Here is a 12519-nt window from a genome sequence, read left to right as displayed (position 1 = left end):
GATGTAGCCATCTTTTTAGATGGCGGAAGTACGGCTATCCTGGAGGGGCGCTAGGGTGGAAGCACGCGCATGCGCCAAATCGTTTCGGAACCCTATTTCTCCGGCTAGAGGATGAAAGCGTAAACTGCTCGGAGTCTTGCGTACGCTTGTCACTCCCAGGCATTACGTGGGGATGAGAGCATCAGAGCCAAACAACTCCCTCCCCCGAAGACCTTATGCTATCAGTAAACAAGCATCCGTTGGGCACCTACTGTAGGCCAGGCACTGCACACGCTAAATGCTGGGAAGATAAAAAAAAAAAAAAAAGCCCAAGACGGACTGTGTTCTCCCGGAGCTCGCAGGCCGAGGCGGGGCCCTGTGCGAACTGCGTACAAACAACCTAGGAAGCGTCTTCCAAAACCCAAACCCAGCCGGGAAAGGCTTCACGGTTGAAGCTGATCCCCCAGAAGCCGCGAGGGGGCGCCGTAGCGCAGGGCCTGGGATGAGGAAGGCGATGTCAGGCGTTTGCTGGCTCTGCGGCCCCGCACAAGTCTCCTCCCGCTCCCTACCGCGCTCTGGGTGCGTTGGCGAGCTCCTCCGGTACTTTGCCAAGAAACCCCGCGGTTGTCGTCCCGGAGAGGAAAAGTGTGGGGAGAGCGGCGAGGACCCGACTGCAAAGCGCTTCAGGCACCACCGGTGTTTGATCGTCCTGGATTCAGTCAGCAAGCCTTGGCACCTCCCCAATAGCCAGAGGGGAGGAGGCCCGTGGCTTGAGGGGAAAAGAAGAAGCTAGTGAAGGGGCTTAAGGAATAAGCGTTTTTGAAATCAGAGAAAGATCCGCTTGATGAGAAGAGGATGGTTTCCTTTGCGCCCTTCGGAATTCAGTTCGGGTCCTAGGAAGCCTTTTCTGATTCTTCCTCTGCCTTCTCCGCGATTCCAGCCTTTTCTCTTCTCAGATTACTTTCCGCTTTCTCTTATCGACAAACATTTATTAGGCGCCTACGGTGTACCAGGAACTGGGCTAACCTCTGGCAATACAAAAGAAGAGGCAAAAGAAATCTGATGGGAGAGACAAAAAGCAAACTATGGAGGATAGGTAGGAAATAATTAAGAGAAGACATTAAAATTAAAAGAGATCCCAGCAGGATGAATACAGAGAGGCTTGGAGAGTCTTACACGAACTGATGCTGAGTGAAATGAGCAGAACCAGGAGATCATTATATACTTCAACAACAATACTGTATGAGGATGTATTCTGATGGAAGTGCATTTCTTCCACAAAGAGAAGATCTAACTCAGTTTCAGTTGATCAATGATGGACAGAAGCAGCTACATCCAAAGAAAGAACACTGGGAAATGAATGAAAAATGTTTGCATTTTTGTTTTTCCCTGGGTTACTTCTACCTTCTGAATCCAATTCTTCTGTGCAACAAGAGAACTGTTCGGTTCTGCACACATATATTGTATCTAGGATATACTGTAACATATTTAACATGTATAGGACTGCTTGCCATCTGGGGGAGGGGGTGGAGGGAGGGAGGGAGGGGAAAAATCGGAACAGAAGTGAGTGCAAGGGATAATGTAAAAAATTACCCAGGCATGGGTTCTGTCAATAAAAAGCTACTATATAAAAAAAAAAAAAAATCCTATAGAAGATGGGATTTCAGTGGGGACTTAAAAGAAGTCAATAGGTAGAGATGAGGAAGGAAAGCATTTAGACATGGAAGACAGCCACAGAAAATGTCTAGAACCAGCAATGTAATGTTTTCTTCGGGGAACAAGTATTCCTGTTTGCCTCCATAAAGATTTTGGAGAGAGACGTCTTGTAAGACATCAAGCCCATTGTCTTGAGTGAGTTGAATTTAGGCATTATCACATACCCCACCTAAAGAACTTCTTCACTCTTGCATATTTTCTGGTAAATTTTAATCTGTAGGGTTTTCTCTGATTCCTGTTTGCTCTTTTGCTGGATAAATGGATTTACTAGCTATTCATGATTTATGATGGTCTTTTCTATAGCATTTGGTGGGAAGAAATCAAGCTAGCTTAGAGCTAGCCTCCTCCTTAAAAAGTACCTAGGGAAGTGGCTTTCCTTTTGAACCCTTAAAAATAATATTCTTAGAAGAGCAATACATAGGGAGGCAGAAAGACATAATTTTAATCTGGTATTCTTCTTGGAGACTGGTGAAAATAACCTGCCTTGTGGTGCTCCTGAGACATTTCTGCTTGCTCCTCTCAACTAGTGTGCTGACAATGCTACACTGCCTGAGCAGTTCTCTCCTTAGATCTATCACCCCCATGTACAGATGAGGAAATCAAGGGAGACAGAGATTATGTCACTTGCCCAAAGTCAGAGAGCTAAGAAGTGTCTGAAGCTGGATCTGAACTCATCTTTCTGACTTCAAGTCTAGCACTCTATCCATTTTGTACCACCTACCTTGTTCTATGACTGGCCCATCTTTTTCATGGTCATACCTTTCTCTGATAATGTTTCTTTTGCCCTAGTTTGTTATACATGACTCTTTATTTGTAATGTTACAGCTTGCTCACATCCACCATATGCTTTTCCATTACCCTTTGGGTGATCCCCAGCTTCAATTTTATAAAGGCTTGTAATTTTCCATGAGTCATAACCATATGGCATTACTGGAAGAATATTGGTGATAAAAAGATGAACCTTTACTTCAGTGAAAAATTTAGGATTGTTGGATTATAGCATGAAGAGGTTAGCAGAACCTCTGATTTCCTGGGTGAGGGCCAGAAGATGGGTATGTCCTCTGGTCCTTTGTTGAAGAACATGGACCATATTAAAATGATGCAAAGACACCTTAATGGTCTCTGTAACTAGTGAACTGTGTCGAAGATGAATTAAAAATTTCTGCCCCATCTGTGGACTACATTAAAAAAAAAACTGGGGAGAAAAATCACATCCCTATTTTGGATGTGTCTAATGTGTTCTATCCCTTGGAATTCAGCAAAGGGAAGATGGAGATTTATCTTTCTCCTCCCCAGTGGCAGTGGGAAAATACAGGGCAAGGAGAACATATGCTTGCCCACATAAGCCTGAGTCTCAGGCCATTCTGCTGCATTTGTTTCCCTCCTTGACCACAGGCCAGTGAAGAGCAGTTCTGAATAATGGAGATTTCCAGCCTAGAGAGATGACCCTAAAATCTGTGATATTCAAGAACCAAGCCTGACTGCCAGGAGAATCTGAACTTTGTAAATTCCTTGGATAATGCAGATGTGAGGTGAATGGGGAAATGATAGTCCTGAATTTTTGCAGAAGCACAATGAAGTTGGTTTTTACCTCTTGACATAGTATATTTTATGACTTTTTTTTTTTGTTTCTATATTTGTTATTTCCTTGGGCAATTAATTGGCCAAGTAGATAAAGGACCCATCTTGGAGCCAAAAAGATGTCTCTTCCCAAGCTCAAATCCAGCCTTAAGACACTTACTAGCTGTGTGACCCTGGTTAAGTCACTTAACTCTGCCTATATTTCTTCATCTGTAAAATGAGCTGAAGAAGGAAATGGCAGACATTCTAGTATCTTTGCCAAGAAAATCCCAAGAGTCAGACCTCTGTTAATTTGTGTTTATGAACTTCTCTGTGTCTTAAGAATTTTCTGTGGTTGAGAAAATAGACTGCTACCTCATACCTGATATTTATATTGTGAATTGAGTCTATTTTCTAACAAGGACCCTTAGTCCATGCAAGGTACTGCCTCTTTGGTAGAACAAGAACATTTATGTAAGGAAAACCGATGAAAATAAAACAGTCTGCCCCCACCCCCACCCCCACCCCAGACTAATCGGGGAGAAAAGAAACAGACTGTTCTGAGAACCAGGGAACTGTCCCTCAGATGAATGTCCTGAAGAGAGCTGTTTAAAGGCTAAGCAGAGATTGAGGAAATAATGGCTGCAGGATAGTGGGATTCATCAGCTCGTTTGCATGTGATTGTTTTTAGAGCTTCAGAGTTTGTAACTGACAACATTTCAATCAAGTCATTCTCTGGTAACTCTGGAGAGATTACTGGAGGAATGTTGGATTCATAGCAGAAAAAAATGGAGGATTTCTTGAGTTTTGTCTTATAAGGCAGCGATGAGTCAGTGACCACCCAGAGGTTCTCATTTGAGGCATTTAAGGCTGTAGAGAAGCCAGCAGGAGGACAAGCTTTGAGGAGAGGCTATAGGACTCCAGCTGAGCCAGCTCACCCTTCTGCTGCTTTGCTGGGTATCTTCTGATTGGAAGAGAGGCTCTGTTTTGTTGATTAATTTGGAGGAAAGCTAGAGCTGCTGCTGCAAGCTCATTGGATAAGAGATGAATCTTGCCACTGAGTGAAGAGCTATTGAGCTTATTGCTTCTGTAAGTGTCATAAGCAGCGGAGAGAGGGGAAACCTCTCAGGAATGTCTCTGTTGCCCTCTTCTGCCCTTGGCTTAAGAGGGAGAAATGGGGGGGGGGGGGAGATAGGCATTGCTCTCAGCCGTGCTTTGCTGTGAGAAGAGGCTTAGAGCTGATTGGACAAAGCCGAATCCCCTGCTATTTGCAGATCTTATAGGAGAAGCTTGCCAGTTCCCTAGCTTAAGGGAAATGCTTGTCATTGAAAGCATTAACACTTTTTCCTAGTATCCTTTTGTTGGTTTCTGGGAGAAAAAAGAGCTTGTCACTGTTTCATGGGCTCAAGAACAAAAGAGATAACTTTGTACCAAAGGAGAGTGGGGAGGTCCTGAAAGAGAGCTACTAAAGAGCTTCCCATGGTATAGATTTTTCCTGAAAGGACCAATAACATCAAGGCCTGCAGACAAGAGTTGTGAGCTGCTCTGAGGGACAAGGGTTTCCTCATTCATGTGTCTGATGCTAAGTTCCTATAGGTGCATATGTATATACTCTCTCCCTCATGAGCATGGTATGTATTGGTGGGAGAGTACAACCCAGGTGTATGGGTGGAAGAGTGTTATGATATGATTATTCCTACCTTTGTCTTCTGTGGAGTGTTATGATTATTCCTGCTTTTGCCTCCAGAGGAATAATTATTCTTGCTTTACATTTATTGTTTATAGAAGCTATTTTATGTTAAAGAATTGATGGTATCTTGGATTCATCTTGCATAAATGGGAACCACGTTAGCAGGAGCAATGGTGAGCAAGAAGAATGTATCTCCCACCCCACCTCTTCTCAGTATTATAACTAGAATCTTGACAGCAGAATATATTGAATTATAGCAGCATGACTGTTGCCCTAGCTTTGGAACCCCAGATCTGCCAGTATAGGAGCAGAGTTAGCCTAGAAAGCAAGGGGAAAATGCCATGTCTATACTGCACCCATTTTGGAGAAGAACCTAGACATGTGCTATCATAGATAAGCTTTGTTTTGGAGATTCTCTTCGAGTCAGTCTCCTATGAGAGCAAGAGAAAGCCTGAGCTCCATTTTTTGGGAGTCAGACATTCCTAGATTGAATTCAAATCCGTTTGGGCTCTGAGTAGAGCCCTCAATAGGAGAGGGCTCCCTGGGTCACAGGTTACAAAAAAAATTATGCAATTTCTCAAGGACATAAGGTATTCTGTTCAATTCTGGGCTTGGATTATTGTTCATATACTCAGGAATCATATATATACTATATTTAGTTTTTACTACATAATTAATTAGGTTAAAATCTTGTAATTACAGATGTCATTTAGGATTTTATGTATCATATTGGGGCTTGGTGCAGTTGGCACGATGACATTCTAGAATCAGAGGGCCCAGAGAATCTTGCTATCTAAAGGGTATACCCAAGGTAACTAGATGGCACAGTGGATAGAGCACTAGTCCTAGAGTCAGGAGAATCTGAGTTCAAATCTAGTCTCAGACATTTACTAGCTATGTGACCCTGGGCAAATTATCTAACCCTGATTGTTTATAAATAAAAGGGTATCCCTTTTCCAATTTAGACTTTTCACTGGACATCCTTCATAATAGTGACAAATGACTTTGATGAATGTGACTTCATGTTTTATTATAGTTCTATTATAGTATTCCAAATCCTATCAGTTGTCAAGCATTATTAGGTTTATATCTTTTTGTCTTTAGCTTCTCTTCTCTACTCATTCCATGCTTCATCCTTCTTCACTCTGATAGCTGAAGACTTCCCCTTATATTTCATTGAGAAAATAGAACCCCTTCATTGTGAGCGCCTTCTCCTCAATTTACACCTCCCCTTGATGACATCTTTTCTCTTTCCTTCTTTAATCCAGTCTTTAATCCAGTGAAGAGGTCAACCTCTTTACTTTGGCAAGGCCAACCTCTCTCCATGGACCTTGGATCCCATCCCCTTTAGTTTTCTCTAGAAGATCACCTCCACAGTCATTTCTTTTCTTTCTCATATTAAAATTCTGCTATCTAGAGCTCCTTCCCTGCTGCTTAAATCTCCCTCACCCTGAAAAAACTGTCACTAGCTGCCACCCTCACCTAGAGCTATCATCTACATCCTTCCTTCTTTCACAGCCAAGCTCCTAGAAAAAACTTGCCTCCATTTCCTCCCCCTCACTCACTTTTTAGCTGTCTGCAGTCTATCTCTTCACTTAGCTGAAAACTGTTCTCTCCAAAATTACCAATGATCTTGGAAAAAAAAATTCTCTTGATATCTTTTGTTTTTCCATTGCTTACATTTCCCCTTATATCTCTCGCTCTTGACCTACAAAAAAAGTTACCCCTTATAGCAAAGATTTTTTTAAAGAGGAAGAAGAAAAAATAGCAGCAAAACGAATCAATAAAAAAGCCCTGATGTTATTATGCACAGTGTTTCATATTTGTGGACTTCCACCACTACAAAAGAGTTTGTCCATACAATTTTGCAATATTGAGATTTGATTATTTCGTGTGGTTTTGTCTTTCTATTTACATAATATACTATACATTATTATTTGTATTGTTTCCCTGGTTCTACTTACTTCACTTTGTACTAGTTCATGTAAATATTTCCATGCTTTTCTGGATTTATATTCATTTTTTTGGTAGGGCAATGATATTCCCTTACATTAATGTATCAAATTTTATTTAATCATTTTTTAATTGCTGGTCATCTTATATCTGAGGGTAGGGACCATAAATTTTTTGTCTTTGTATCTCCAGTGCCTAACCCAATGCTTAGCACATAGTAAGTACTTGATAAATGTTGATTGGTTGGTTAACCAATTTCTTCCTAAAGAATGTTTTTTTTTTGGGGGGGGGGGTTTCCAGGATCTGCTCTCTCTGTTCTTCATCTACCTGTCTTGACAGCTGCTTTGAAAGATGGTAAAGACCTGAATTAAGGTTGTATGTATAGAGAGAACAGCTTTGAGAGCTGTTGTAGAGACACAAATAGCTAAATTTGGCTACATGAGATAAGGAAGAGTGAGAAGGCTTGAATGATAGTGAAGTTATGAACCAGGTAATTGGAAGGATAGTGAGGATCTTGACAGAAACTGAGAAGTTCACAAGAGAGCTGAGTATATTCAATTTGAAGTGTTAATAGACATCTGGAAATGGAATGACGAGCTCAGAAGATCTAGGATTGGAAATTCCTACATGAATTGATAAAATTATCAAGTGGGCAGAGAAAAGAAAAGTGGGTGTAAAAGAGATTCTAGCATATGTACAGTTAGAAGGCATGAGTGACTTAAAGAAAATAGGGAAGGACTAGAATAACCTCCAAAGAGAAGCAGAAGATGGAATCAATCAGTTGTGGAATCCTTTCAGTCCAGTCTGCTCTTCGTGACCTGTTTGGAGTTTTCTTGGCAAAGACACCAGAGGGATTTGCCATTTCCCTCTTCAGCTCATTTTGTAGATGAGGAAACTGAGATGAGCAGGGTTAAATGACTTGCCCAGAGTTGCCAGTGCTAGTAAGTATCTGAGGCTGGATTTGAACTTGGGAAGATCGGCCTTCTTTCTTCCAAGCCCAGCACTGTACACGCCATGGCACCTCCTAGTGGCCCAGAGAGAATCACTTAGGGAAGAGTCAAAAAAAGATCCAGTTGAAGGCCCTAGACTAGATAAGTTTACTGTGAGCCTGTTTAGCTCTCTTGCATGATTTTCTCTTCAGTACAAGGAGGAATGGAGGAGACAGATGGTGGGAATGATGTAGGGTGGGGGTTTGGCAAGGAATAAAGCATTGGTAGAATAAGGGTTTACCTCAGTTTTCTCATCTGTAAAATGAACTGGAGAAGGAAATGGAAAACCACTGCAGTATCTTTGCCAAGAAAACCCCAAATGGAGTCACAAAGTCAGACACAGCTGAAAATGACTGAATAGAACAGGACAAAAGATTTAACAGCAGAGCTGTTTTACTCCAGAGTACAGAATGAGAAGGGAGAAAAGCGAAACGAGAACAGCTGAGATGGGCAGACAATACCTGGAGTATTTATTGCTCTGTGTATGTTTTGTACATGGCTGTTTGCCCCCATTAGAATGTGAACTTGAGAGCAGGAACTGCTTTTGTCTGGTGTGTGTGTGTGTGTGTCTGCAATGTTTAGCAGAGTATCTGACACACCTTATAGTTCCATCATTTTGTGTCTGATTCTTTGTGACGTGATTAAAGGTTTTCTTGGCAAAGAAGGGAGTGGTTTTCCATTTCCTTTTCCAGCTCATTTTATAGATGAGGAACTGAGGCAATTTGGGTTAAGTGACTTGCTCAGCATCACACAGCTAGTGAATGACTGAGGCTGGATTTGAACTCAGAAAGATGAGATGAACTGGTGCCCTACCCACTGTCCTACTTAGCTGTTCTGACTTATAGTAAGCTCTTAATAAATACATTTCTTGAAAGAAATAAAAGAGAGGAAAAGGAACCATATGTAATACACATACACATACACATACACATAGCAGCTCTTTAAGTAATAGCCTCAAACTATAGGGGGTTTCCACTTACTGGGGAGTACATAAAATTATGGCATGTGAATGCAACGGAATTCTATTGTGCCATAAGAAATTTCTAAGTAGATATTTTCAGAGAGAACTGATAGAGGGAAGTGAACAGAATTAGGAGAACAATTTACATAATGACAAGCATATTATAAAGATTTAAGAACTCTGATAAGTGTAATGATAAACCATGAGTGTAGAGAACTGAAGATTATATATGTAACTAACTACTTCATGACAAGAGATGCAAAACTTCAAATACAAAATGAGACATACATTATTGGACAAGGACAATATGGAAATTTGTTTAGTGAAATATACTTATTTTTAATTAAGATTTTCTTTTTCTTTTTTTTTTTTTTTGTTGTTTAATAGAGAAGTGGCAGTGGCAGGAAAAATAATGTTTGTCAAAACAATGAAAGAATTAAATAAAAACTGGGAAAACTAGAAGCAGGCTGGCAGAGATTAGGCTCAGACCAATATCATATGCCATATTCCATAATAAATTAAAAATGTATAATATAAAAATTAAAGATTATTCCATAAAAATTAGAAGATGGGCAGCTATAGGTAGTAAATAAATTCTTAACCAAACACAGGATATAGTCAATTTAAAAAGATAAAATAACTGTGACATGAAATTGAAAAACTTTTGCACAAACAAAATTAACGCATCCAAGCTAAGAAGGGAAGTAATCAGATGTGTGTGTGTGTGTGTGTATGTGTGTGTGAGAAAGAGAGAGAGAAAGAAAGAGAGAGAGAGAGAGAGAGAGAGAGAGAGAGAGAGAGAGAGAATAAGTTCAAATATCTTTGATAAGTCTTTGTTATGCAAGTTAACTAGACAAGTAACAGAATATATAAGACAAAAAGCCATTCTTCAGTAGATAAGTGGTCAAAGAATGTGAGCAAGTAGTTCTAAAAAGAATAACTGCATAAGAACCTTAGGAAAGAATATTTTGAATTACCACTACTAAAACAAATGAATCAAAACATTATTGATTTCACCTCATGACCCAGTGAATTGACAAAGATAATAAAAAATGAGAATAGTTAAATGATGGAGAGGTTATAAAAGACCCACTAAAGTATTTTTGGTAGAGTTATGATCTTGTTTTAAAAAATTTTTGGAAAGCAATTTGGAATTATTCAAATAGAGTAGCTAAAATGTCCCTACCTCTGACCTAAAGATTCCACAGTTAAACAAATATTCCCAAGAAGATCAAAAGGAAGGTTTCAAATACATCAAAATATTTAAAGCAGCATTTTTTTTTGTGGTAGTGAAGAATTGAAAACAGTTGATGCTCATTGATTGAGGAATGACTAACAAATGGTGAAACATTCAATTAATGGTATAGTTCTTTGTTATAATAAACAAGAAACATAATGAATATAGGAAAATCTTAACATTAACTTTATATGAACTGATACAAAGTGAAGTAAGCTGAGATGGGAAAAAATAGAATATAATAACTACAATGTAAATGGAAAAAACAACTAGAAAACAATACAAAATGAATGTTATAAAATGATAAAAAAAAAATCTTGACTCCAAAAAAGAGATATGAAAAGATGCTTCTCCCTGTTCCTCTGAAGAGGTTGGGGTCCATGGGCATGAAACTTTATATTCATTAATGCATAACTTTTATATGTGTTAAATTTTTTTTTGATGTATTAATTGCTCTTGTTGAATTTTTTTTCTCTTATTGGAATTTACAAAAAGAGGGATGACAAAATCAGACCAGTACTTTAGGAAAATCACTTTGGAGAATGGCCTGGAGTAAGGAGAGATGTATATAGCAGGGAGACCAACCAGCAGGCTGTTATAATAGTCCAGAGTCAAGTGATGGTTAGGATGTTCCCATCACATCTACGTGATATGTCATAGAGATTTGAAATCAGGAAGACCTGAGAATCCTGTCTTAAACACTTGCTAACTTTGTGACCTTGCCCAAGTCATGTAACCTCACAACTTTAATTTTTTTCCCTTAAGATGGGTCTAATAAGAACAGTTACCTCATAGGGCTATTTTGAGTATCAAATGAAATAATGTATGTAAAGTTTAAAGTACTCTACAAAACATTGGTTATTATTATCATGGATATCATTATCATCATCTCTGCTCTCCATCTATTTTTCTCTAATCCTTTTCTTATGCTGCTGGTTGAATGCTGGGTCCACTACAGATTTGTTATCTAATCTCAAATGGATCCTCATTACTACATGGTAATCAACAAACTCTTACTCCAATGTTTTACCATAATGTGGAGCTGACATTGAATGAATTCTCAAAAGCTTTGCAAGCCCAGTGTCTTTTCCAACTGGTGCTCCCCAGGTGAAAAGGCTGTGAATATGGTTCAAGTGACAGATAAGAGTATGCTTTCTGAGGTTAATGCTAAGAGGGGGAAAAGGGGAAGTTTAATTTAATTGTTGATGCTCTATATGGATTCCTTGTCCAGTGACTAATGAGGAGATAATAATTAAATAACAAGCCTTTATTAAGTACTTTGATCAATAAATACACATTTATTAAGCACTTATTATGTGGTAGGCACTATGCTAAGCTCTGGGAATTTATGAAAAGAGTCAAAAGACTTCCAATCTAAAGGGGAAGACAACATGCAATATAAATATATATAAAACAAACTATATATAAGATAAGTAGGGGATAACTAGCAAGAGGAAATATGCTGGAATTAAGAGGAGATGGGACAGATTTCCTATAGAAAGTGGACACTTAAAGGAAGCCAGAAAGATCTGAAGTCAGAGTGTTCCAGACATGGGAGATTGTCAGAGAAGAAGCCTGGAGTATTTTGTTTGTGGAACAGTCAGAAGGCCTGTGTGCCTGGCAAGGAATAAAGAATAAGACCAGAAAGGTAGGAGGTTAGATTATGAAGGGCTTTGAATGCCAAACACAGTATTTTGCATTTGATCCTGGAGGCAATCAGGGATCACAAGGGTTTATTGAGGGGAAAGAAAGGGCAGTGATACATGAAGATCTGTCATGCACTGTGCCATATACTAAGGATACACATTCAAAGAAAATTAATTTTTTCAATGTTGACATTCTCATGGTAAATGAAATGAGAAGAAAGAAATAAGTGATAGCTAAATGAAAATATAGTTCATTGGTTCTCCTTGGAGAGGCAAATAAAGAATTGTCTGACCTTCTGCATGAATTTCCTCCATGTACTCTTAAGTTTTATGCAGCTGCTTTTGCATTGTTTTCTTTAGTACTGGTGCTGCCTCTTCTATACCACATCTTGGGTCATTTATGATTTTAGCATCCAAGTATGATGGAATTTATTGTCTTTGATGGTAAAAAAAAAAGTTTGCTATGGAAATCTTTGTAGATATTTTCCATTTTCCCTTTCTGTACTTACATTTTCACCTTCAAATGTCCTTGGGGTGACTACTCAGTTGGATTTCTCACCAATTCTACTTTAAATTGATTTTACCCAATACTGCTTCTCTCTATTTTATCTCTAAAAATGGGCATAATAATAGCACCTATCTTCCTAGAATTTTGTGACAATAAAATGAGATAATATATAAAGTGTTTTGCCATCTTAAATGTATTATGTAAATATATGTTAGTTGTAATATGAATGATTTTGTCCATTCTTCCATTATCCTTCTTTGTAAGAGCTTATAAATGAGTT

General features: G+C 39.0%; 1 long non-coding RNA gene across 1 annotated transcript in view; it reads right to left on the bottom strand.

The window, feature by feature from the left end:
- Positions 1-588: 588 nt before the first annotated feature.
- LOC116421420 overlaps positions 589-12519 on the bottom strand; it is a 20045-nt gene continuing 8114 nt past the window's right edge. Inside the window, exon 4 of the long non-coding RNA XR_004231767.1 lies at positions 589-1007. This is a non-coding gene — a long non-coding RNA (uncharacterized LOC116421420). The remainder of the gene's footprint in view (positions 1008-12519) is intronic.

Source organism: Sarcophilus harrisii, chromosome 2 (genome assembly GCF_902635505.1).
Source record: "Sarcophilus harrisii chromosome 2, mSarHar1.11, whole genome shotgun sequence".
Lineage (NCBI taxonomy): Eukaryota > Metazoa > Chordata > Mammalia > Dasyuromorphia > Dasyuridae > Sarcophilus > Sarcophilus harrisii.
Note: the sequence above shows the minus strand (reverse complement) of the source record. Positions and strands in the feature narration are given on the sequence as shown.